The sequence below is a fragment of the Schistocerca nitens genome, chromosome 3, assembly GCF_023898315.1.
Source record: "Schistocerca nitens isolate TAMUIC-IGC-003100 chromosome 3, iqSchNite1.1, whole genome shotgun sequence".
Taxonomy (NCBI): Eukaryota; Metazoa; Arthropoda; class Insecta; order Orthoptera; family Acrididae; genus Schistocerca; species Schistocerca nitens.
This window is the reverse complement of record NC_064616.1, coordinates 710,544,424-710,568,740: the sequence shown is the minus strand read 5'-3', so window position 1 is coordinate 710,568,740 and position 24,317 is coordinate 710,544,424.

The window sequence follows — 24,317 nt, the reverse complement described above, 5'->3', positions numbered from 1 at the left end:
AAAGCCAGAATCATGCTACAGTGGTCTGAGGAGCATGATAATGTACTCACATTGATGTCTTGGCCATGAAATTCACTTGATGTGAATCCAATGGAACCCATTTGAGTTGTTATTAGGTGTCATCACCACCTGCAAAAATCAGGAAATTACATGACTTGTGTCTGCCCCCAGTAGCTGAGTGTTCAGTGCGATAGAATGTCAATCCTAAGGGCCCAGGTTCGATTCCCGGCTGGATCAGAGATTTTCTCCGCTCAGGGACTGGGTGTTGTGTTGTCCTAATCATCATCATTTCATCCCCATTGATGCGCAAGTCGCCACAGTGGCGTCAAATCGAAAGACTTGCACCCGGTGAATGGTCTACCCGACGGAGGCCATAGTCACACGACATTATTATTGTTACATGACTTGTGCATGAACATCTGGTGTGACATACTTCCACAAACCAACCAACAATCTGTTGAATCTATGATATGCAGAATCTGTGATGGACTGCATTCCAAAGATGGACCAACAAGTTATTCAGCAAGTGGTCATACATTTATGGCTTGTCAGCTTGTCAGCGTATACTGCAGTTGCCGAGAAGAAACGGCTATGAAAAGGTCTCTTATTACATGTGGAAGTAAAAAAAAAAAAAAAAAAAAAAAAAAAAAAAAAAGAGAGAGAGAGAAAAACACAAAATGCAGGTAAAAATTAAAAATAATAAAAATATAATGTATTGAGTATTCATGTAACTGTAGGTATGACATAGTGCAATTATTGAAAAGTGTATTGCCTACTCCCATATCAATCCAGTATTAGTACTTCATTATGTAGCCCTCCTTACTTGCTAGTTACATCTCAAATGCAATTAATATTTTAAGATGTGGCCCTGTTTTGTAAATTATGCAATAACTTAGGCCATAATAACAAACCATCCACCACCATACAAAGGTCATTATCAAGTTGGTAAAATACTAGTTCTTATGACAAATTCTAGGTCTGGGCACACTGGAAGTTGTAACAGAACATCCACAGTTAGCCTATAAAATACATGATAATTGCAAGAACTACTTCCATGTACTGGGCCCTGATAGGCTACTCACTCTCTGCCAATGGTGTCACTTGGATACGGGGTCAGCACATCTCTGGTGTTGTAAAATTCCTACGCATTGGAGCCGCTACTTCTCATTCAAGCTGCTAGTCAGTTAGCACAATGAAGCTGACTGCACCTCATTCCAGTATTCTCACCAAAGAAACATCCCTCGCAGTAGCAGGAACTGACACTGGATCTTACACACAGCAGTCATACATACAGGCTACTTAGCTACAGAACTAAACTCTAAACTCCGTCCGAACAGGCCATGGAAGGCCCAACAGTACCAACCGGCAACCGTGTCATCATCAGCCCACAGGTGATCTGACAGGAACCAGTGCTACCAATGCAGCAAGACTGTTGGCCTACTTAGCTACAGAGGCAAACAATAATTGTAAGACCTAAGGACTAATTCTCATCACTGCAAGCTTTCTGCTGTTTGTTGTGTATTATTGTTATGTGGATCAAAAATTGTGACTAATACCTTATGGGCAATAGTGAAGTAAAATTCTATCCCACAGAGAAATATGTGGAACTTCTTTACCCTACATATGATACTAAGGGCTCTTTTTCAATAGTTAACCAGTAAAAATAGTGTTTAAATGTGCATGCAATAGGGTGTTCACTACAATTTTCATTTTCGTATTATACACTCCTGGAAATTGAAATAAGAACACCGTGAATTCATTGTCCCAGGAAGGGGAAACTTTATTGACACATTCCTGGGGTCAGATACATCACATGATCACACTGACAGAACCACAGGCACATAGACACAGGCAACAGAGCATGCACAATGTCGGCACTAGTACAGTGTATATCCACCTTTCGCAGCAATGCAGGCTGCTATTCTCCCATGGAGACGATCGTAGAGATGCTGGATGTAGTCCTGTGGAACGGCTTGCCATGCCATTTCCACCTGGCGCCTCAGTTGGACCAGCGTTCGTGCTGGACGTGCAGACCGCGTGAGACGACGCTTCATCCAGTCCCAAACATGCTCAATGGGGGACAGATCCGGAGATCTTGCTGGCCAGGGTAGTTGACTTACACCTTCTAGAGCACGTTGGGTGGCACGGGATACATGCGGACGTGCATTGTCCTGTTGGAACAGCAAGTTCCCTTGCCGGTCTAGGAATGGTAGAACGATGGGTTCGATGACGGTTTGGATGTACCGTGCACTATTCAGTGTCCCCTCGACGATCACCAGTGGTGTACGGCTAGTGTAGGAGATCGCTCCCCACACCATGATGCCGGGTGTTGGCCCTGTGTGCCTCGGTCGTATGCAGTCCTGATTGTGGCGCTCACCTGCACGGCGCCAAACACACATACGACCATCATTGGCACCAAGGCAGAAGCGACTCTCATCGCTGAAGATGACACGTCTCCATTCGTCCCTCCATTCACGCCTGTCGCGACACCACTGGAGGCGGGCTGCACGATGTTGGGGCGTGAGCGGAAGACGGCCTAACGGTGTGCGGGACCGTAGCCCAGCTTCATGGAGACGGTTGCGAATGGTCCTCGCCGATACCCCAGGAGCAACAGTGTCCCTAATTTGCTGGGAAGTGGCGGTGCGGTCCCCTACGGCACTGCGTTGGATCCTACGGTCTTGGCGTGCATCCGTGCGTCGCTGCGGTCCGGTCCCAGGTCGACGGGCACGTGCACCTTCCGCCGACCATTGGCGACAACATCGATGTACTGTGGAGACCTCACGCCCCACGTGTTGAGCAATTCGGCGGTACGTCCACCCGGCCTCCCGCATGCCCACTATACGCCCTCGCTCAAAGTCCGTCAACTGCACATACGGTTCATGTCCACGCTGTCGCGGCATGCTACCAGTGTTAAAGACTGCGATGGAGCTCCGTATGCCACGGCAAACTGGTTGACACTGACGGCGGCGGTGCACAAATGCTGCGCAGCTAGCGCCATTCGACAGCCAACACCGCGGGTCCTGGTGTGTCCGCTGTGCCGTGCGTGTGATCATTGCTTGTACAGCCCTCTCGCAGTGTCCGGAGCAAGTATGGTGGGTCTGACACACCAGTGTCAATGTGTTCTTTTTTCCATTTCCAGGAGTGTAGTACTGTGCCTATCCTGTATAGGGATGCATCTGTTGCAACACTGGCTGTCTGTCTGGTGTGAGTGTCATGAGAGCCAGTGTGGGGCATAATTTTGTTTAAAGGGATCTAAATACTGCCTCACAGTCTGCCAACCAACAAAAGGCAAAGACGACATCATGGATGCATATTGGGCCAGTTTATAAGGTGCAAGTGACAGAAGCCGCCAATGAGGTGCCAAGCTGACAGGTGTATCAGAGGTGTCACACCTGCAAGTTTCCTATACTGCACATATTAAAATTATTAGCAGCTGCTTGGGGCACTAAGCTGTGTGGGGCACCCAGGTGCAAGATTTGTATGCAATGTGAATCAAAATTATTACAAAAACTGACAAAAGTAAAAATTTATGATGGAAAACGGAGAGGTGGGGTGCACCAAATGATAATTCAGTTATATAAGAAATTGTTCTCAAACCACCCATGGGTCCTTACTTTATGCAGCATTGGGAATGTGTTTAGTAGCCCATCTAGCACAGCAAGACCTGCAGCTCTGTTAAGTTTTGTGGGACTGCTAAAATTTCCATTGCTCACATGTAAGCTTTCTAGATTAAATATCTCTCATACGAAGCACATGTCCATGATATTCTATCTGTTCTTGAAACAAACTGCATTTCTTTAAGTTACATTCTAAGCTTATCACATCTGGGGTGGCAAATAATTTCATGATATTATCCAAATGACCTTATGGTCATAATCATCTTGGAGTTGAAGCTCTTTTTTCCGTGTTTGCTTTAACAACACATAAGTTTTTGGATGGGGTCCACCTTTAGCAAAACATATTTTTATTTTTTTATACCAAACATGTTTCTTTGCAGTTGCATCAACATCAGTGGGCTTTATTTTATGGCTGTTATAGATAAAGAATGTGCTTTACTGTTTGTATACATGCAAATATTAGTTTTTAAAATCGTAATTACAGATTTTTGAAGAAACACACAAAATTATGAAGTCACACCTTTTTATCACATGGTTCTCCTGATGTATTTTGTTTCTACTGTGAAAGAGAACAGTCACTGTTTTTAAAATCGTAATTACAGATTTTTGAAGAAACACACAAAATTATGAATTCATACCTTTTTACCACATGATGCGGTTTTCCTGATTATTATGTTTATACAGTGACTGCTTTCTTTCTCAGTAAAATGTATGAATTCATAATTCAAAAATCTGTAATTATGATTTTAAAAAGTAATATTTACATGTGTACAAACAGTAAAGAACATTCTTTATCTTTAACAGCCTTAAAATAAAAGCCCACTGATGATATTGCAACTGCAGTAAAACATGTTTGGTATAAAAAACAAAATTGTGTTTTGCTAAAGGCAGATCCCATCCAACAACATATGTATGATCTTATGGTCAGTTACTCTCATAATAACGTCATTGAGATAGTTCATGTACTGATATATATTAGGAATAAAATGATAGTACAGACTGCACTTTTATTTTTATTTTAAATACCACAATTGATTTTGGCCCCCTAGGCCACTGTACGTATCCTGAGAGAATAAAGAACAACTGATGACATACATGCTGTGTTGGTTGTACCAGAAACTTTGGGAATACTTCTGGAGTACTTGACATTCCAAGAGATAAGCTATATACACACAGGTTTAAAAAGGAATATATATTATAGCAGTTCTCCATAATGCCTCATATAAGGGAAGTTGTAAGAAAACATCTATTAGGTCAATTTTAGAAAAATATTTGCCACCTAATAATTTACCTAAAAGTTTATCCATGCATGGAATGGAGCATGTGTGTCATATTGCTTAGGCATTAATTATAGTTTGGAAATCTGCACAAACTCTTCAGGATCCATTTGGTTTCTCTGTGATGTTACACTGGTAAGTAATGAGAGTGATAAAGCAAGTAATTAATGAAACTTCCTGGCAGATTAAAACTGTGTGCTGGACCGAGACTCAAACTCGGGACCTTGCCTGCGAAAGGCAAAGGTCCCAAGTTCGAGTCTCAGTCCGGCACACAGTTTTAATCTGCCAGAAAGTTTCATATCAGTGCACATTCCACTGTAGAGTGAATATTTCATTCAAGTAATTAATGTGCAAAATGACCTGTTAGCATTTATTATCTTAATATTACAAATTCCAAGAACTAATATCTGACAATTTCATGCTGCAACAAAATACTGATGAATAAATTACACTGCCTGCCTCAGCAGTTTTTATTAATACAATTAGTGATTATGTTATCTCAGGATAATGACAATAGTTGCCTTCACTCCTTGATAATACTGTTGCTTCTCCTACATACAAGTACATATCTTCATCCATCCATCTCTTTTGGCAATTAGTATACACAAGTTGATAATTTTGCTTATCTGAAAAAGAAGCCATCATTAGCATTGGGGTAAGATAGCAATAATTACAGTACTTATGTCAGTCCATAACATCCAGTGAAGAATTCACAAATTAAATTTCTAATAAAAACATAATATTATAATTTGCTGGTACATTTAAGATACTAAACAAACATTGCAATTACATTAATTATGTTTTAGCAAAAGCAAAACTCAGTGCTCAGTGGTAAGAACTTACAACAGGCATGCTAGTCAGCAAGTTCGAAATGATAATTTAAGAAAAAACTTTAGTGTGTCCAGTACAATTTAAATTTAAAAAACCTGAGACAACAATATCTAATACACAATCATAGCAACAAAACAACATCCCACAGCTTCTGGACGTGAAATTACAAATTACTCTATGATAACCTTAAACCAAAATGTCATCATCTGCGAGGAACTGTAATTAATCTGGTACGGTGCCCATTTGCAAGCTTTGTTCTGGCCAAATACATGCACAAGGAAATACAGTCAGTTGGGAACCATATCCAGGACCAACATGACAAGTCAAAACTAATACTAATATCCGAACGCATGGTCAGATTTCCTTAACCCTTTCTGGCCTGACAGGACTTAAAAGTCTTATGACTTTCTAGAGTTATATAACAGCAAGGAGTTGAATTCATGCTCTGGTGTCCTGTCTGGACAATTGTGTACCTATTCTGTAGCACAAGAAATTCTGGCTGTGATAGTTCAATATCTCTGTACACAGAAGATAGAAAACAATGACGGTCTGTTGTACGCACTGTGTTGTTCATTTCATTGTAAGAAAGTACGGGCCCCACTGACATTAAAGGAAATTATTGTGAGGGGTTTGATGTTTATAATCTGGGTTTATATTGTGTTAGTTAATGTAAATTGATCCTTAAGGGATGCAGAAGTTTTACTTGTGTTTTGTACATAAATTAAAATAAATATATACATATATATGTATTACAATGCTCTACTCACTGCTTTCATACTGTGATAAAATTCTACTGAAATATTAAATCCTTCAGTACACTTTTTCATAGTTTGGGCATAAAAGGGTTAAACACAGCTCATCAACTCATACAACTCAAACCAAGTTATATATCATGAAACGTCACTGCCTAGAGCCCAGTCCCAAAGTAGTGTAATCTTCTTACAAAGTAGTCTTGGCACATTCAAAAGTTCAAGCACATGACAAGAGAGGACAGGCAGATTCATAGTGTTACAATCAGCAACTACATAGGTAATAAGCAAAGGAAAACATACCAATTCAATTCACTAAGTTGTTGAGTACACTGCCTCTTCCCTTGCATGTTTTCTCCTCTTAATTACTTTATTATAAAACAATTGCACCAAACTTTCATTGACAACATCTTGATCTAAGACATCGATAGTGTACTGGACTATGCATGAGTTAGAGGACAGCTAATGATAAAAGTCACATTGCAAGTACCAATACAACCAATACAGCAGATTAACAGTGACATGCAGCCCCTCTTCCATTGCAGTACAATGGCACTCTTGATGTTTTCACATTCTAGCCATTGCCAAACTGTGTTCCTTCTCAATAAGATAACTTTCCCACTCAGATGCCAACACAACACCACCTAACATGCTGCTTCTCCGAACCTCCTCAGCTTCAGTACAGAGGACACCACCAGGCTCACAACTAAGTCTTTATGGGGCTCAATCAAAGCCTGTCAATTGTGAGTCAAACAAAAATTCTGTTATAATTGCAGCTGGTGATAAATGTATCACATAATAGCACAGTGACTACTATGGATGTGACTGAGTCAGTAACGGAAATGTATTTGATAACTCCAGTAGCTTGTAATCTGTCAAATTCTTACTTTCGTGATTCTGTGAGAGTGAATCAAACTGGGTGAGTCCTACACATTTTTTGTGTAGTTGCTGGAAGGAAAGAAAGCTAGATTAGTGTTTGAAACCCATTGACAACAAGGTCATTAGAGATGGAGCATAATCTTGGATTGGGTAAGCATGGAGAAAGAAATTGTCCAAGCTCTTCAAAAAGAACTATTCTGGCATTTCCCATAACTGATTTAGGGAAATCATGGAAAACCTAAATTTTAATTTCCAGATGGGGATTTGAACTATCGTCTGGCTGAAAACAAGTCCAGTGTCCTATCACTGTGCCACCTTGCTTGGTGTTAATTGACAGTCTAATGAAATTTATTTAAGCATCCCAGCCTGGGCTCAAAAAGAAGTGGAAAATCTTGACAAAGACCCTTTATTTGAGCAAAATATTTACTGATTCTTATATTGAGAAATCAAATACATTTAGGCCTCAAACACAAAGATGTTTTTCACATCCAGTAAATTGAATACTATAAGCCTATCATTTTTGCACCTCTTTCAATAGAATATTGAAGAACACTTACATTAAAATATTTTGCCTGCTGGGGCTCCTGACTACTGGAAAGTAGACACAAAAATGACTGAAACACAGCTATACAACTCTTTGATAATCTGCCCATGGAAATAATATGTATATTGGTAAGCAAAAATATTTTCAAATGGAGATTAAAGTTGTTTCTGCTTTATAACACTTCTGCACCGCGGAAGAATTCTTGAATAGAAATAAATAGTCAATGATAATGATATAAATGGCTAGAATATTTTTTTAATTGTTTCTCTAGTCTTTTGTTCAACTGAAATCTTCCACATCATAATATTTATCATAAATATATGTATGGAACACAGAGTAGCAGTAAGCAGCAATCTACATTTTCCTTACATTGTTGATATTTCAACCTGGAGTTTCCATTTTTTTATTTTTAACAATATTTTGGCTTTTCCTTTTCGTACTGTACAGAATGCTGCCTGACTATTGGCTTACCTCATGTTCGTTCAAACTCATCTGCAGAGGAAAGAGATGGCCAGTTCTGGAGGATGATATGTTCATGTGATGCAGATCTTTCCTGGCCTATGCCACCTCAAAAGTCTGAGACATGTGCAGCACTTCCTCTAAGAATAACCAGCTATTGTAATGTTTCCTGCCAAATATTCTTGTCAAGGGCATAGCCTAAGACAGTATCACAGATCAGGGAGTCTGTATAAGTTGTTTCACACATCCCACAATCAAATTTATATTTATGGCTAATGCCACAAAAATTGGCAGCTCACAAGTTTATCCTTCTCATTTGTAAAGTTGGTGGGCATTTGGTCAGGGAACTTTGATATTCATATGGTTACAAAAAAGGTTGCTGAATAAATCACACATTTCCTGAAATGACAAATCTACTGGTTCTGCTATGGGAATTAATTTGTGCAAGATGCAGCAAATCTCAAGATTAGACAGTGATAATAGGAAAGACTTTTCAAGCAGTGGGTCTGATCACTGGAGCATCTGAAAATTCTAGTGAAGCCACCAGACATATGAGTCTCTATCTAACTTGACCTCATTGTAGGGTGCAAGCACCACAGGCAGAAACCCAGAAGTTCCTTTTGAGGTGCTCACTTAACAGTGTGGCCCACTATTGCTGTAAAAGTAGACCAAATAAGAGCTACTGCTATTCAGTTAGCTACTGAGAATGTTTCTCCTTGCTGTTCTAATATCTTTACTAACACTGTATTCATAAGGAGGTACAAATTGAGTTCAAATAGCCTCATCTCTAATGTATTATCCATGGTCCAGTTTATTCTACAATCACAGTTACGTAGCAGTAGACCAGGATCATCATCCAAGCATTCATAATACAAGAAATGTACATTATAAGAATTGTAGTTCAGGCAGGCACAACATAGGCTGGCGTAGAAAGCAAGTCTGATCTCTGTTTTATCATGCACGCTCTGCTCAGGCACGCTGTGCTCTGTGGCATGCCCCATGTCAAATACAGTCACTGATCACACAGTCTACATGGCATCACCTTCAATGCTACTGTCTCCATCATTTCAGGATCACTGATATTACTATACACTGATGTTACAGAGCCAGCAAGGCATGACCCTAAGTTTTGTAAACAAAATAAAAACAAGTAAACAAATTACAAAGTGCTACTTGCTTCCTGACAGAGGCACTTCTTTTTCTTGTGTATTTATGCTACAATGGTTCAGGGTCAGTGTGGTTATGAACAAATTTGGCATAGTTAATTTAAAGGGTGGCTGCTTGCCCTTCCTGTTCTATCCTCGTACCCCCAGAGATGGTACATGTGTACCGCAACTGTCTGCATGTAGTGTTATTCATGTGAAAGTGAGCAAAAGTTTTCAAATGTTTGGAAATCGTGTAATTGAGGTGAGACTCGGGTACCATGCTGGTACTGACCTAGTCATATGTGGGAAACCACCTAAAAACCACATCCACACTGGTTGGCACAACCACCCTCATCATTAATCCACCAGGCAGATTCAATATGGAACCGGCACACATCTCCATCCCAGAAGTGGAGCTTTAAAATGCACAGCTATCCAGGCAGGTTCCAAACAGAGGCATTTAAAAATACTAAAAAACTAAAGTCCTCCCAAACAGACCATGAAGGCCCAACGGTACTGACCGGCTGTCATGTCATCCTCAGCTCATAGGCGTCACTGGATGTGGATACGGAGGGGCATGTGGTCAGCACACCACTCTACCGGCCGTATGTCAGTTTCCGAGACCGGAGCTGCTTCTTCTCAATCAAGTAGCTCCTCAGTTTGCCTCACAAGGGCTGAGTGCATCCCGCTTGCCAACAGCGCTCGGCAGACCTGATGGTCACCTATCCAAGTGCTAGCCCAGTCCGACAGCACTTAACTTCGGTGATCTGACAGGAACCGGTGTTACCACTGCAGCAAGGCCATTGGCAAAAAATACTAAACTAAGCACAAATTGCAAAGTTTAATCTCTGGCTACTATTAATGTTGCTGCTGACTAGTCCTAATGTTGAGGTGGTACTTGCTTTTCTTCCACCAGTCTGAGAATCAGCTCACCATCAATTAATGGGGTACCTGCAAGTGTGTGACATAGGGAGGGTATATGCTGAAAACTAACACACTAGTAATTTTTTCAACCTCATTTTGTATTTTATTTTGTGGTGGTGCTGGAACTTATTGAACCTGTTAGGTATGCACTGTAGTGTCCTGCTGAGTGGCATATGAAGGTTGTGATTGGTTGGCATCCTTGAAGTAATACTGTTTATTGAACATCAACTCAATTCAGTACAATTTGAGGACAAAACCAACATATGAATAACATGGAAGTCTCCTTCCATGATGACACAAGAATACAATTGAAATGATCTCCTGTGATGATGCATAACTGTGGTTCACTGGGATGATGTGTCTGATTGTTGGAAGTGGTGATGAGCTGAGGAACTGTTGGCTTCTGGAACAGTGGTCACATGGCACTGACTGGGAGCCTGGTGAAGGTGCAAGGCAACTCTCTTGGCTGGCTTGCAGGAGTGGCAGGCAGCAAGGTCCTTAGCGTTGTGTGGCCGGTGATCCATCTAGAGACCAGAGCTGAACTGCCCATCGAGGGACTCGGGAATGTCATAGGTACTTGGATGGAGGGACACAGGCACAGTGTCACATGAACATGTGACTGCGCAGATGTGAGTAGGTCTCCCGTGACAGCAGCACTGTTTATCGTGATCTTCACGTGGCGTAGTGGAGCAGCCTGCACCCCCAAACGCTGTGGCAGCTGCAGGAGGCTTGGCAGTAAATATTTCAGTGAATGTGTTGATAAATGGCTGGCTTAGGAAATGCAGTAGCCTTGCCTGCCCTGCAAAGCATATATGTGAATGTGATGGTCGAATATGCAGGTGCTCCACCCTGTGTATACAGCACCCCTTTCCCCTCGAAGGAGATGGTGCAACCATCTCAGCGAAATGCAGCAGCCAGGGAAGAAGGCCCCAGGCAGCCACCATCATGAAATGAAACAAGATAATGAGATAATCAGGCAGTGAAGAATGAAAATAGTCCCAACAAATGAAGCACAAAGAGTCTGCACAGGGATAGAAACAGTCCACTGGAGGCAGCAACAGGAAAGGCATGGTCAGAGGACAAGGCAGCAGCATGGAAACACAATCCAGGCCTGGAAGAACACAATGTGTCTTGCAGTGCCTACAAGGGCAGCTGGCTGAATGCAGGGATGGTTGTGGAAGAGGCAACTGTGGTGGTGGCCAGGATGATATCAAGTGGGCTTGTTGGGACAGAGGTGGCTGTGTCACCATGGAGAGGGCCTGCTGTGAGAGGTCTGACTGAGAGAGAGAGAGACAGCCACAAGAGGGATGGCCACAAGAGGAATAGTGATGAGAAAAGTGACTTGTTTTAACAACTAATTTTGCCAATCGATAGTTTTTTTTATTCAGTCGATTTTTTTTCAGTTGGATGGAACAACTGAATGTGACTAATCTCTGTGGCTATGTCATCTATATGAATGTTTTTCACTCAGTTTGAGACAACTGACTGACACAAACAAGTATCTGACATTTACGTCTGTCATATGAATGATATTGTTTTCATTCAGTCTCTGTCTGCGTTTCAGTGATTTCACTTACACATTTTTTCAGCCTTTACATGCATAATAACTAGGATTGCCAACATTTTTAGAGACAGATAACATATTTGGTATCAAGGAGAGGTGAATGAAAACTATATTTCTAAAAATATTAATTACTTTGTTGAGGGAAAACCTCATTATACATTTTTCACATTAAAGAACTCTCAGCAGACCATTACCGGATACTGCTTGAGCTACGAACACCAACTATGCCTTGACAGTAAATATCCTCTCCCTTCCCACTCACTCCCTCTGGCAATTTGCATGCCTGCCATGCATAACAGAGTGCAGCCTGTCTTCTGGTTGGCCAGCCAAATATAGGAGGTAGCACTAGTAGCAACATACACCCACTGCTGTAATAACAGATGGCTGCAGCCAGCGGAGGATACGTGCCACCTCTCTGCAGCTTCTGCTGCCATGGGTGTAGCACAAAAGGCTTTTCACCTTGTGGCTAGTTGCCATGTGGCTGTGCTTGCCACACACACAAGTAGAGGCACACGTCTAGGTGCCTCAGTCTCAACTTGGGTGCATGAGTGGTCCCCTTCACACTTAGATTGTTTGCCCACATCGGTGCTCTACTCTGGCAGAAGGAAAGGGTGGGCTCATCAAATGATATTATGGAAACTAGTAGATAAAAAATTTTTATTCCTCTGTTATTTACTGTCATATATCAGTTTCAAGATGAACTGCCTACCTTTTCTTTAAAGGTCACAGTTATTGTGACATTTAGGGATTATGTATGTCTCCACATGAAATTCAAATAGTTTGCATTAAATAACAGTGGTCACTATGAGTTCACTGTTTGGGAGGAAGTCTATATCTGTCTCAAATCTTGAGAAAATAGATTTTATGTATCACTCTCACTTCCGCCCACACACACAATGATATGGCTATAGTGAATTCTTCATAACATCCATCATATTTTGTAAATTGTTCTAGGTATCAAAATTGGTTTTTAGTAAATGGTAGCACACAAAGAGAAGAGCATTTTGTAATGTTGTTAATACCCAAAACTTTCATATATATTGTCGCAGAAGTAACCACAGATTTTTTCAATGGGATATTTTATTTTCTTTCATTTCGAATACCTACATCATTTTACATAAAATTCATCAAATATATGCTAATTAACATATATCGAATCATTATTTTTATAAAAAATGTGTATCTCCTTGTTTCTAATTATGTATCACATCCAAAATTCCAGTTTTAATTACAAATCATTAATTATCAATATTATATAATACACTCCTGGAAATGGAAAAAAGAACACATTGACACCGGTGTGTCAGACCCACCATACTTGCTCCGGACACTGCGAGAGGGCTGTACAAGCAATGATCACACGCACGGCACAGCGGACACACCAGGAACCGCGGTGTTGGCCGTCGAATGGCGCTAGCTGCGCAGCATTTGTGCACCGCCGCCGTCAGTGTCAGCCAGTTTGCCGTGGCATACGGAGCTCCATCGCAGTCTTTAACACTGGTAGCATGCCGCGACAGCGTGGACGTGAACCGTATGTGCAGTTGACGGACTTTGAGTGAGGGCGTATAGTGGGCATGCGGGAGGCCGGGTGGACGTACCGCCGAATTGCTCAACACGTGGGGCGTGAGGTCTCCACAGTACATCGATGTTGTCGCCAGTGGTCGGCGGAAGGTGCACGTGCCCGTCGACCTGGGACCGGACCGCAGCGACGCACGGATGCACGCCAAGACCGTAGGATCCTACGCAGTGCCGTAGGGGACCACACCGCCACTTCCCAGCAAATTAGGGACACTGTTGCTCCCGGGGTATCGGCGAGGACCATTTGCAACCGTCGCCATGAAGCTGGGCTACGGTCCCGCACACCGTTAGGCCGTCTTCCGCTCACGCCCCAACATCGTGCAGCCCGCCTCCAGTGGTGTCGCGACAGGCGTGAATGCAGGGACGAATGGAGACGTGTCGTCTTCAGCGATGAGAGTCGCTTCTGCCTTGGTGCCAATGATGGTCGTATGCGTGTTTGGCGCCGTGCAGGTGAGCGCCACAATCAGGACTGCATACGACCGAGGCACACAGGGCCAACACCCGGCATCATGGTGTGGGGAGCGATCTCCTACACTGGCCGTACACCACTGGTGATCGTCGAGGGGACACTGAATAGTGCACGGTACATCCAAACCGTCATCGAACCCATCGTTCTACCATTCCTAGACCGGCAAGGGAACTTGCTGTTCCAACAGGACAATGCACGTCCGCATGTATCCCGTGCCACCCAACGTGCTCTAGAAGGTGTAAGTCAACTACCCTGGCCAGCAAGATCTCCGGATCTGTCCCCCATTGAGCATGTTTGGGACTGGATGAAGCGTCGTCTCACGCGGTCTGCACGTCCAGCACGAACGCTGGTCCAACTGAGGCGCCAGGTGGAAATGGCATGGCAAGCCGTTCCACAGGACTACATCCAGCATCTCTACGATCGTCTCCATGGGAGAATAGCAGCCTGCATTGCTGCGAAAGGTGGATATACACTGTACTAGTGCCGACATTGTGCATGCTCTGTTGCCTGTGTCTATGTGCCTGTGGTTCTGTCAGTGTGATCATGTGATGTATCTGACCCCAGGAATGTGTCAATAAAGTTTCCCCTTCCTGGGACAATGAATTCACGGTGTTCTTATTTCAATTTCCAGGAGTGTATATTGTTAACAAAGATCACTTAAATTTAAAAAGTCATATGTGTATTAACAATATTTTATAAAAATATTTTTAATTAAGAAATTGCTTTGAAGTGAACTCTGGAATTTTGCATGCAATATGAGGACATGCATATTTCATAAAAGGAATAATTAGATATGTGTTAATTAGCATATATTTGATGAATTTTATGTTTAAATGATGCAGGTATTTGAACTGAACAAAAAAAATTTAAAAAAAGACCCATAGTAATATTTGAACCCTGACGCATTTATTACCTATACACTATTTAGCAATAAAGAAGGTAGTTACATATTAATTTTGTCTGGAATCACTTAATCCACAGCAGTATGTTAATCAATTTTAAATGATGTAAATACGAGTTAGTCTATTCAGTACATAAATAAATGAATATAATGTGGTTGTGGTAATTATTGGGAGATGAAGAGGCTTGCACAGAACAGCATCAAACCCATCTTCAGACTGAAGACCACAACAACAACAACATGTATAATGTTTATTTTAAGTTTGGAGTACCCCCGGAGATGTCTTTACATACCCATGGGGAAGATCTTACCCTCCATGGTATGGGTACCCTGGTTGTGTACTACCCCTTTAGTTCAACTGATGAAAGTACTACAGATTGGTTTCACTCAGAAGAATGAATGGAGAGCTCAATCAACTAAAACAAAGGAAACAGTGATTTCATCTGAGAGAAGAAATATATGTATATGGTTCAACCGACAGAAAAACTACAGACTGGCTTCACTTGAAAAGAAAGAATGAATAGTATAATTCAGTCAATATGCAAAACTATGGTGGACTGGGTAACCATTTCTGTTTGATTGTCCACACAGAATGGTTTCACTCAAAACAAATGAGAGAATAATAATCCAATTGATACGTAAAACTGCCAGTGACTGACTTGGTCATTTTCATTTGGTTTCTCCTACAAACTGGTTTCACTCAAAAGAACGAATGAATAGTGCAACCAACTGAGTCGACTGTTTTCATTAAGTTGCTCCCATAGACTGGTTTCAGTCACAGGAATGAATGAATAATTCAACTGACATGTAAAACTACAACCAAATGAGTCAATTGTTTTCCAACAACTGATTGAATTGACTGTTTTCATTCAGTTGTTCCCATCACTAGAGCGAGACAGCCGCATGAGCTACAGCTGTGAGAGGGTTTGCTGTGGTGGTGCCAGTGATGGCAGTGTTGGCAGCAGCAGCACCATGGAGAGGGCAGGCCACAAGAGGGACAGCCATGGCAATGCCGATGATGGCAGTGGGGTGTCATCATGGAGAGGCCCAACCATGAAAGTGATGGCCGTTGAGGCACTGATGGAGGTAGTGGCTATGTCAGTGGTGGTGGTGGTGGTGGTGGTGGTGGTGTTGGTGGTGGTGGTGGTGGTGGTGGTGGTGGTGGTGGTGATGGTGGTGGTGGAGGTGGTGGTGTGGTGGTGGCGGAGGATGAGGCATCTCCACAGGGTGATATGGAAATCCACAGTGTGCTTGACCAACATATGCAAGTAGCTCCTACTGCAAGGTCTATATTTGTTCTCAGCCTTGTAGGAAAATAGAGCCTGTAGTGGTCACAGTGAAGAGCCATTGCACTGAGAATCCACAAAAACGATGAGTGTCACATGTATCACTAAACCAGTATCCATGACACCAACTAAAATATATGCCAGGTGAAAGAAGAGCACCAAGAAGGAAACTAATATACTCATTACCAACTGAAGTGTTCTGCCGAGTGGTGTAACAAGTTAGTGTCTGACACACTTGTGCTAACACTGTTTTTTTATTGAACATTATCTCAAGTACAGTTCAAGAACAAAATTCACACATGAATGAAACTGAAATGCCGTTCTATGGCAGTACAAAAATATAATGGAATTGACCTGTGCTGATTCATAACCAGTGCCCACTGGGACAAAGTCCCTGATCATCAGTAGTGGCGATAAGCTGAGGAAGTGTCATCTTCTGGCTTGGCAGTCACTTGGCAGCAACTGGAAGCCCGGTGAAGACACAAGGTAGCCTGTTGGCTGGGTTGCAGCAGCGACATCAGTTGAAGTCCACAGTGAAATCTCAAGGAGCGGCTGAAGGCCAGAGTTGAACTGGCCGTTGATGGACTTGGCAGCAACCTAAGTACTTTTGCAGCCCAATGTGTGGACAAGTTACTGTGCAGAGGGGTGAGTAGGTCCACCACAACTGCAGTTCTGTTTACCACAATCTGCATACCACATAGTGGCACAGACTGCTCCCAGATGCTGTGGTGGCTGCAGAAGACTTTGCGATAATCAGCTCATTGAAGGAGTTGATAAACAGCTGTCTGAAGTAATGAAGGGGCCACACCTGGCCTGTGATCGTATCTGCAAACATGGCAGGCAAATGTGCAGGGTCTTAGCTCTGCATATAATATATGCATGATCCTTCTCTACCATAGGCTTCTGCCTACAATCCCTTGGTAAATTCATAATATTCCAATGGAAAAACCATGTGCAAGACCTCTCCCATTCCTCTACTCAAAATCTCCTATTGCAGCCCTGTCATAGGCATATTGTACTCCATCAAAGACAGAGCCACCTTGTGAAAGCAGATGCATCAAAATTAAAATATAGCTCCGATTAAGCCACAGCATTATATGCGAGTATAGTCACAAACAGCTTACTTGGATGAATGATCAATGTCAAACTGTGGCCAAGGGCCAACTGGACTACCCACTTCCAAAGCATACCACCCTACATAATCTGAATGACTTAACAGATCTTTAAAATTTTATGCCATCTCAACACTTCCTGAACAATTTGAATCGTGCATATGAGAAATCTTTGTAACATATGCAACAATCCTGTAACCTTCCTCAATGAGCGAGGTGGTGCTGTTCACACATGTTTATGTTCTCACACTGTATACTCCTGGGCTAACATGTGTGATACCTAACTGAATAGCAATGGCTCTCAGCTGATTTTGTAGAGTCAGGTAACACAGTCTTACTTTTATTACTCTTCTTATCAGTAGTTTTGTGTTCTTTACAAATTAATGTTTGTGGGCTCTACCCTACAAATAAGCAGCCCACAACTTGTAAATGCAGGTAGAACAGTGTGAATAGCTTGAATGAATAATGTAAGCCAGCCGGAGTGGCCATGCTGTTCTAGTCACTACAGTCTGGAGCCGAGCGACCGCTACGGTCGCAGGTTCGAATCCTGCCTCGGGCATGGATGTGTGTGACGTCCTTAGGTTAGTTAGGTTTAATTAGTTCTAAGTTCTAGGCGACTGATGACCTCCTGAAGTCAAGTTGCATAGTGCTCAGAGCCATTTGAACCATTTGAATAATGTAATTTATTCATTAATTATACATTTTCAAACAATGCTGGCCAAATAAATGTTATAATTACACTATGTTGCATGCCCTCAAGTAGTAGTTTGTTTAGACAATGATTACACAAACTGATTCTAAAATAACCAGTGAACACAGGTTTTGTAACAGTGTATAAAGTTTCTGATGTAGTCTCAGACCAGAGCTTAATATATGTTATTATGAGAAACTGAAGTTCCAGTTTTGTTCTATGGTTGTGAATAAAGTAAATACAAATCACTCTTTCAGAAAATCAAACCCAACACAACATTAGATGCTGTTGCCTATATGAAGTACATCTCTCATGAAAAATTAGAAGTATATGTCCACCTGTCACACTCATGAAAATTTTTAAGTTCATCTGCACAACAATCTGCTCAAAAACAGAGTTGTACTGCCTCACTCACACTGAAAATTTACCAAGCCTTGATGCAAAATGTCTGCTGCTCCAAGCACAAGAAAACATTTAACCCATGTGGAATAGGACACGCCACCTTAAATAGGCTTGCTTCCTTCTCATTACTAACTTGCACTGACTTACTTCAAGCCCTTTATAAAACTGCCATTAATTCAAATTTATGCTCTCATTACATTAAGGCTACTACAGCAGTTTCGTGTCTTACGATTTCAGTCATTTTCAGACCTTACACTTGGTTCTACATCTACTGGTTCTCTTTCAGTCACAAAATATGGTAGATTTGTGATTCTATCAAAATTACACCTTACAAATAGAACATATCTAAATATTATTCTATTGATTAATAAGGCATGCTATTTTGAAGTAAACTATTGTGCACTTTTCAGTGAGGCTATCAAACAATCTGTGGGTTTTTGGGTCCTTATCATTATAAATAACAACCCGTTGACCCACTTGTTAAAACAATGAGCACGCTGTCACGCTTCAGATATACGTCACTACACATCGAAAGTATCACATAGACCACTTGTTGATTCACTTGTTAAAACAATGAGCACATTTTTACTGTCACACTTCAGATATACGTCACTACACATCGAAAGTATCACATTGACAGAACATAATGGCCACCTTGGCCCATAGAGTTTTTGTGTGCCAGAGATGTTATGGCATGTCAGTGTTGCCACAGAGCCCCCCCCCCCCCCTGCAGTGTGGAGCACAAGGCTCTGGCTGTTGTGGGGGGAGGGTGCGGGTGTCGTGCCATCTTCGTCCGGAGGGGGAACTAGGCGGGGCGGGGCCAGGGTTCGAGCCCTTTTGGATGAAAAAATGTAATCACGGTGGCACACCGGTGGGAGTATGTGGTGATTGGTTTGTGAGGAGACAGAGAGGGTGGGGGGAATAGACAGAGGCATGGGGTACAACACGTACAGTGCCCCCGTGGCGTCAGTGAAAGATTGAATGAGGGAACGATCTAAGGAATTGGGGATCAGTGAGGAGTGGAGAATGGAAAGTTGGAAGGTGTCGTCGTCGGCAGAGCAGGGGGGAGCGTGGATGACTAAGAGAGAATCATTTGTGGTAGTTATACAGATGTCAGACGGTGAAAAGTGTGAGACGTCAATGGAGACTGATAGTGGGTTGTTGAATGTCAGGTGAGAAGTGTGTGACGGGTGTAGCAGGAGAGGGTGGGGTGAAGGACGTGGACCCCGGACTCTGCCCAGCGAGGGTTCCCAGAGTTGGGGAAGGGGGCGTGGCTGGTGTGTCGTCCCTTGAGGAGGCGGCGGTGTGGAAGTCGTCGTCCGTCCTGGTCGGTGGCGTCGGATCGCTGGAGTTGTTGTCGTCTGCAGTGACCCACGGTGGCTTCAGTCGAGACACTGACACTGCCGAGGGTTTGCCTCTGATACAGATGTCGAATGTATTCGACGAGCGCCTAAGTACCCTGTAAGGGCCTGTGTATGGGGGTTGCAGGGGGGCGTGTACTGTATCGTCCCTAAGCATCACAGCTTCACACGTGTCTAACTGCTGGTGCACGAATGTTTTAGGCGGAGTGTGTGCTTTCGGAGTGGGAGCTCTCTGCGCTCGTATCGTCTGTCGTATGTTCTCGATTAGCACGGTGTATTTGATGGTATCTTGGAGCGATGAAGGCTCGACAAACTCGGCTGGTTGGGTCAACGGCTCACCATAGAGCAGTTCGGCCACCGAGCACTGCAGGTCATTTTTATATACAGAACGGAGGCCTAGCAGTACCCACGGGAGGGCGTGTAACCACCGTTCTTCGTGGCATATTAGCGCTGTCTTTAATGTGTGGTGCCATCATTCCACTAAGCCGTTTGATTGGGGGTGGTAGGCTGTAGTACGAATGCGGCCGACGCCGAAGAGCTCGCACATTTTTGTGAAGAGAACAGCCTCGAATTGACGGCGTTGGTCTGTAGTAATGGTTTCGGGGCAGCCGAAACGTGCGACCCATGTGGAGACAACAGCGTTGGCGACTGTTTCGGCCGAAATATCGGCTAGAGAGGTTGCCTCGACCCATCTAGTTGTTCTGTCGATAAAAGTAAGCAAATATCGGTAACCATCCACCTGGGGGAGGGGGCCGACAATGTCGATGTGGATGTGGCGGAGTCTGCCAGAAGGAGAGCGGAAGACGCCTGAGGGGGCGTGCAGTTGCGTCCGACTTTGGACCACTGGCACGAAATACAAGTGCGACTCCAGTAGCGACAGTCTTTGCGAACCGAAGGCCATACGAAACGCTCAGCGATGATGCGCATAGTTTCGCGAATGCTCGGGTGGGTGTGACTGTGCAGTGCGTCAAACACCGAGCGACGCAAAGAGGAGGGGACGAGGGGGCGTGGCACGCCAGTGGAAGTGTCACACCATAGCTCCGAGCATGTGCCGGGAATCATCTTGTGCGCCAGGCGCAGAGAGTGATTATTGTCAGATAAAAGGCTCGCCAAGGAGTCATCAGTTGTTTGCGCTCAAGCGAGAGCGTCGAAGTCGATTGAGGAAGATATGCCCGAGATCTGGGAAAAATAATCAGCGGCTATGTTGTCGGATCCTCAAACGTATTGTACATTAGTTGTGTATTGTGAAATGAGGTCGAAATAACGGAACCTCCTAGAAGGTGGGTCGGCTGGAGGGTTTGTGAGTGCTTGGGCGATAGGTTTGTGGTCTGTAAAGATAGTGAGGGGGTGTCCCTCGACGTCTTCATAGAAATATCTAATGGCTTCGTAGACAGCTAAGAGCTCTCTGTCGAAAGCGGACCATTTGCACTGAGAGGGAGAAAGTTTTTTTGAAAAGAACTTAAGAGGTTGCACCACCTCTCCTCTCTGTTGTTGAAGTACTGCGCCGATAGATATTTCGCTAGCGTCCGTGGTGAGCGAAAGTGTTGCATCCGGGTGTGGATGGGCAAGCATGATGGCTTCCACAAGTGCGGTTTTGAGTTTTTTGAAAGACGCACGCGTGACCTCTGTCCACGGCACGCGCCTGTCGCCTGACGTTTGTGGCCAACGCAGTGCTTCTGTGAAGGGGACCTGTAGTTCGGCAGCTCTTAGAATGTGGCGGCGGAAAAAATTGATCATTCCTAAGAACCGGCGGAGTTCATGGTATGTCTCTGGTATCAGCAGCTGTTTGATAATGTCTATTTTCTCTTGTGTGGGCCGGATACCATCGGCTGAAACTATGTGTCCCAGAAAAGCAACAGAATCCTGTCTCAGTTTGCATTTGTCTTTGTTGACGATCACACCGTGGGATTGTAATGTGTCAAACAGCGCCCAGATGTGAAGCTCGTGTTCCTCCCGAGAGGAACAAAAGATCAAAATGTCATCCAGGTACACGTAGCAGACAGGTAGGGGTCGTAACACTGTATCTACGAACCTCTGCCAGGTTTGGGCGGCGTTTTTCAATCCGTAAGGCACGTAAACATATTCGAAGATGCCGAAGGATGTGGTGATGGCCGTTTTAGGGACATCTTGTTCGTACATTGGTACTTGGTGATACGCTTTCTCACAGTCTACCACACTGAAAATTTTAGCGCCTGCCAACTGAGAAGCGAAGTCCTGAATGTTTGGTAGAGGATAATTGTCCATGATTGTGCGGTCATTGAGACATCTATAGTCGCCACAGAGTCTGTAGGAACCATCCTTCTTCGGTGTGAGATGAATCGGTGACGACCAGTCACTGGAGGATGTGCGTACAATGCCTGCTTTCAATAGGTCCGAGATTATTGCTTTCGCCACTTTGAGTTTGTGTGGATTCAGGCGTCGTGGTTGATGTCTGACCAGAGGGCCCTCAGTTGTATTGAGTTTGTGACATGCGCCGCTCGTGATTGATAACATGCTATGTGCGTGGGTTGTGTTGTTAGCGTTTGAACACTCGTGCAATGAGTCAATGATTTGAGTGCACGCCGGTTTGTGCAAAGAGCGAATACCTCGAAGTGAGGCGAGTTCGGATTTCGTACTCTGTAATGTCTGTTCGGTACGCTCGATAAGGGAGGTAAGCTTGGCCTGCGTTTGCTTGAGTTCACTGATTTCTTGTCGTTGTAGTAGCACATCGCAACTTTTACTAGTTAACTTGGCCGCAAGAAGAGCACATTCGGTTTGCAGTAATGAAATGTCAATGTTTGTTGACCGAATGGGTGATACAGACACAGTGGCCGTAAGGGCAATAGTCTTTTGCAAAGGTTGGTGGACTAATGTACTTCGCGGAATGTCTAGCAAAAATTTGTGGTGTCGCAGAAAGTCAATGCCTCAGTCCGGACAAGTCACCTGTGCCACATGAAAAGTCCACGAAAGCTTCAAGTCTTTTGACAGTTTGAGCATTAAAGGCACCGTACCTAACACTTTGATATGAGAGTCATTAGTCGCACCTAACAGTCTGGGCGAGGAAGTTAACACGGTAGGTACGAGAGCTGGGGGTATTACACTTGTATCAGCACTGTCAATGAGGAATTTAGTTCCTGAGACGAGGTTAAGAGCGAATAGCCAACCGTCGGCGCTTACTGTGTTAGATGCTGTTGCTGCTGTAAGGCATCTTTTTTCCTGTGCGCCAGACGCTGCACCTGCGGTGCCTCGTGAGCAGCGTTTCCCGCCGCGCAAGGGCGGCGACGTTTCCTGGCCGTGTTGCTGAAGTTGGCGTGGAACCAACACAGCAGCCAGGCTGCGTTAGGCGGGTGTGATGTAGAGCTCCTGGTGTCGGCTCTGTCCGTTGTGAAATGCTGCAGTGCAGTGTCGGTTGTCATGGCGGATGTCGTGGAGGCTGTATCTGGTTCCCCGCAACGGCAGGCAGATGTCACTGCTGTCGTAGCATGAGCGCTGAGGAAGAGAGCTTGCCCGAATCCTGGAGGGGGAAGGGGGGGGGTGGCGTGCTGTTGAGATCGCTACCCCCAGTCTCCATGCTGTGCGCTCGCCTGTTAATAATTCTGAAAGCTCGATCTGCGACCGAAAGCTTCTCGTCCAAGGTGCTATTGGTGAGCAGTAGGAGCTGTAGTTGTAATGCTTCCGGCATTTTGACGAGCCACATCGACCATAACGCTGTATCGGGTAGCAAATCCACAAGTGCGAGAGCGCGAAGCCGTCGCCATAGTCCCGATGGGGTGAGGTCGTGCAGGTGTTCCTCGTGAATGATATGATGAATAATCTCGTCCGGAGCTCGAGAAAGTCTTTCACAAATGAGTCTTTTCGCGTTCGTATATTTTGGTGAAGGCGGCAGGCTGATCACAATGTCGCTAATCAAATCCAAATGGTCATGCAAATGTCCCACCAAACACACGAAATGTGAATCTTCTGAGTCAATGCCTGTGGCGGCGAAAATAGAGTCGACTAACGTGAACCATGTGTTGGGCTGCGTTTTTGCAAAAGTCGGCAGTTTAGTTAACTTAGTTGGTTTGGATCCACGACCACTGGGTGTGTAAGAGCCACAGGTGTGGGAGTAGTCAATATGGCGTCTGCCGGGGGGGGGGGGGGGGGGGGGCAAGCAGGCCCGGTGGCCCGTAAACTGTTACACCCCTTGGATCAGTTGTTATTGCTGTCCGATCAGAAGACTGAGGCTGTGCATGGCCAGGCGCAGAACCAATTCGAAGCGCAGATGATGTAGCAACCGTGTAGTGGCACTGCTCTGAAAGTTGGTGCAAAGTTCTGAGGGAGGTTGCGCACCCCTGAGCGTGCGACGTTAGCGGTGGAATGTCCGGATCTCTTTTCACACTTTGTCCCGTATGTTCGAAAGAACGACCTTGAGGCAAGATGGTGGGCGGTACGTATGCGTTGTCTGTGAGTGTTGTGGTACTGCAATCCACTCGCAGGTCGGAGGGCCTCGAAATGTTCGATGTATAGAGTCCATGTGTAGTGCAGGTGGGTGGCATGGTCGGATTCTGAC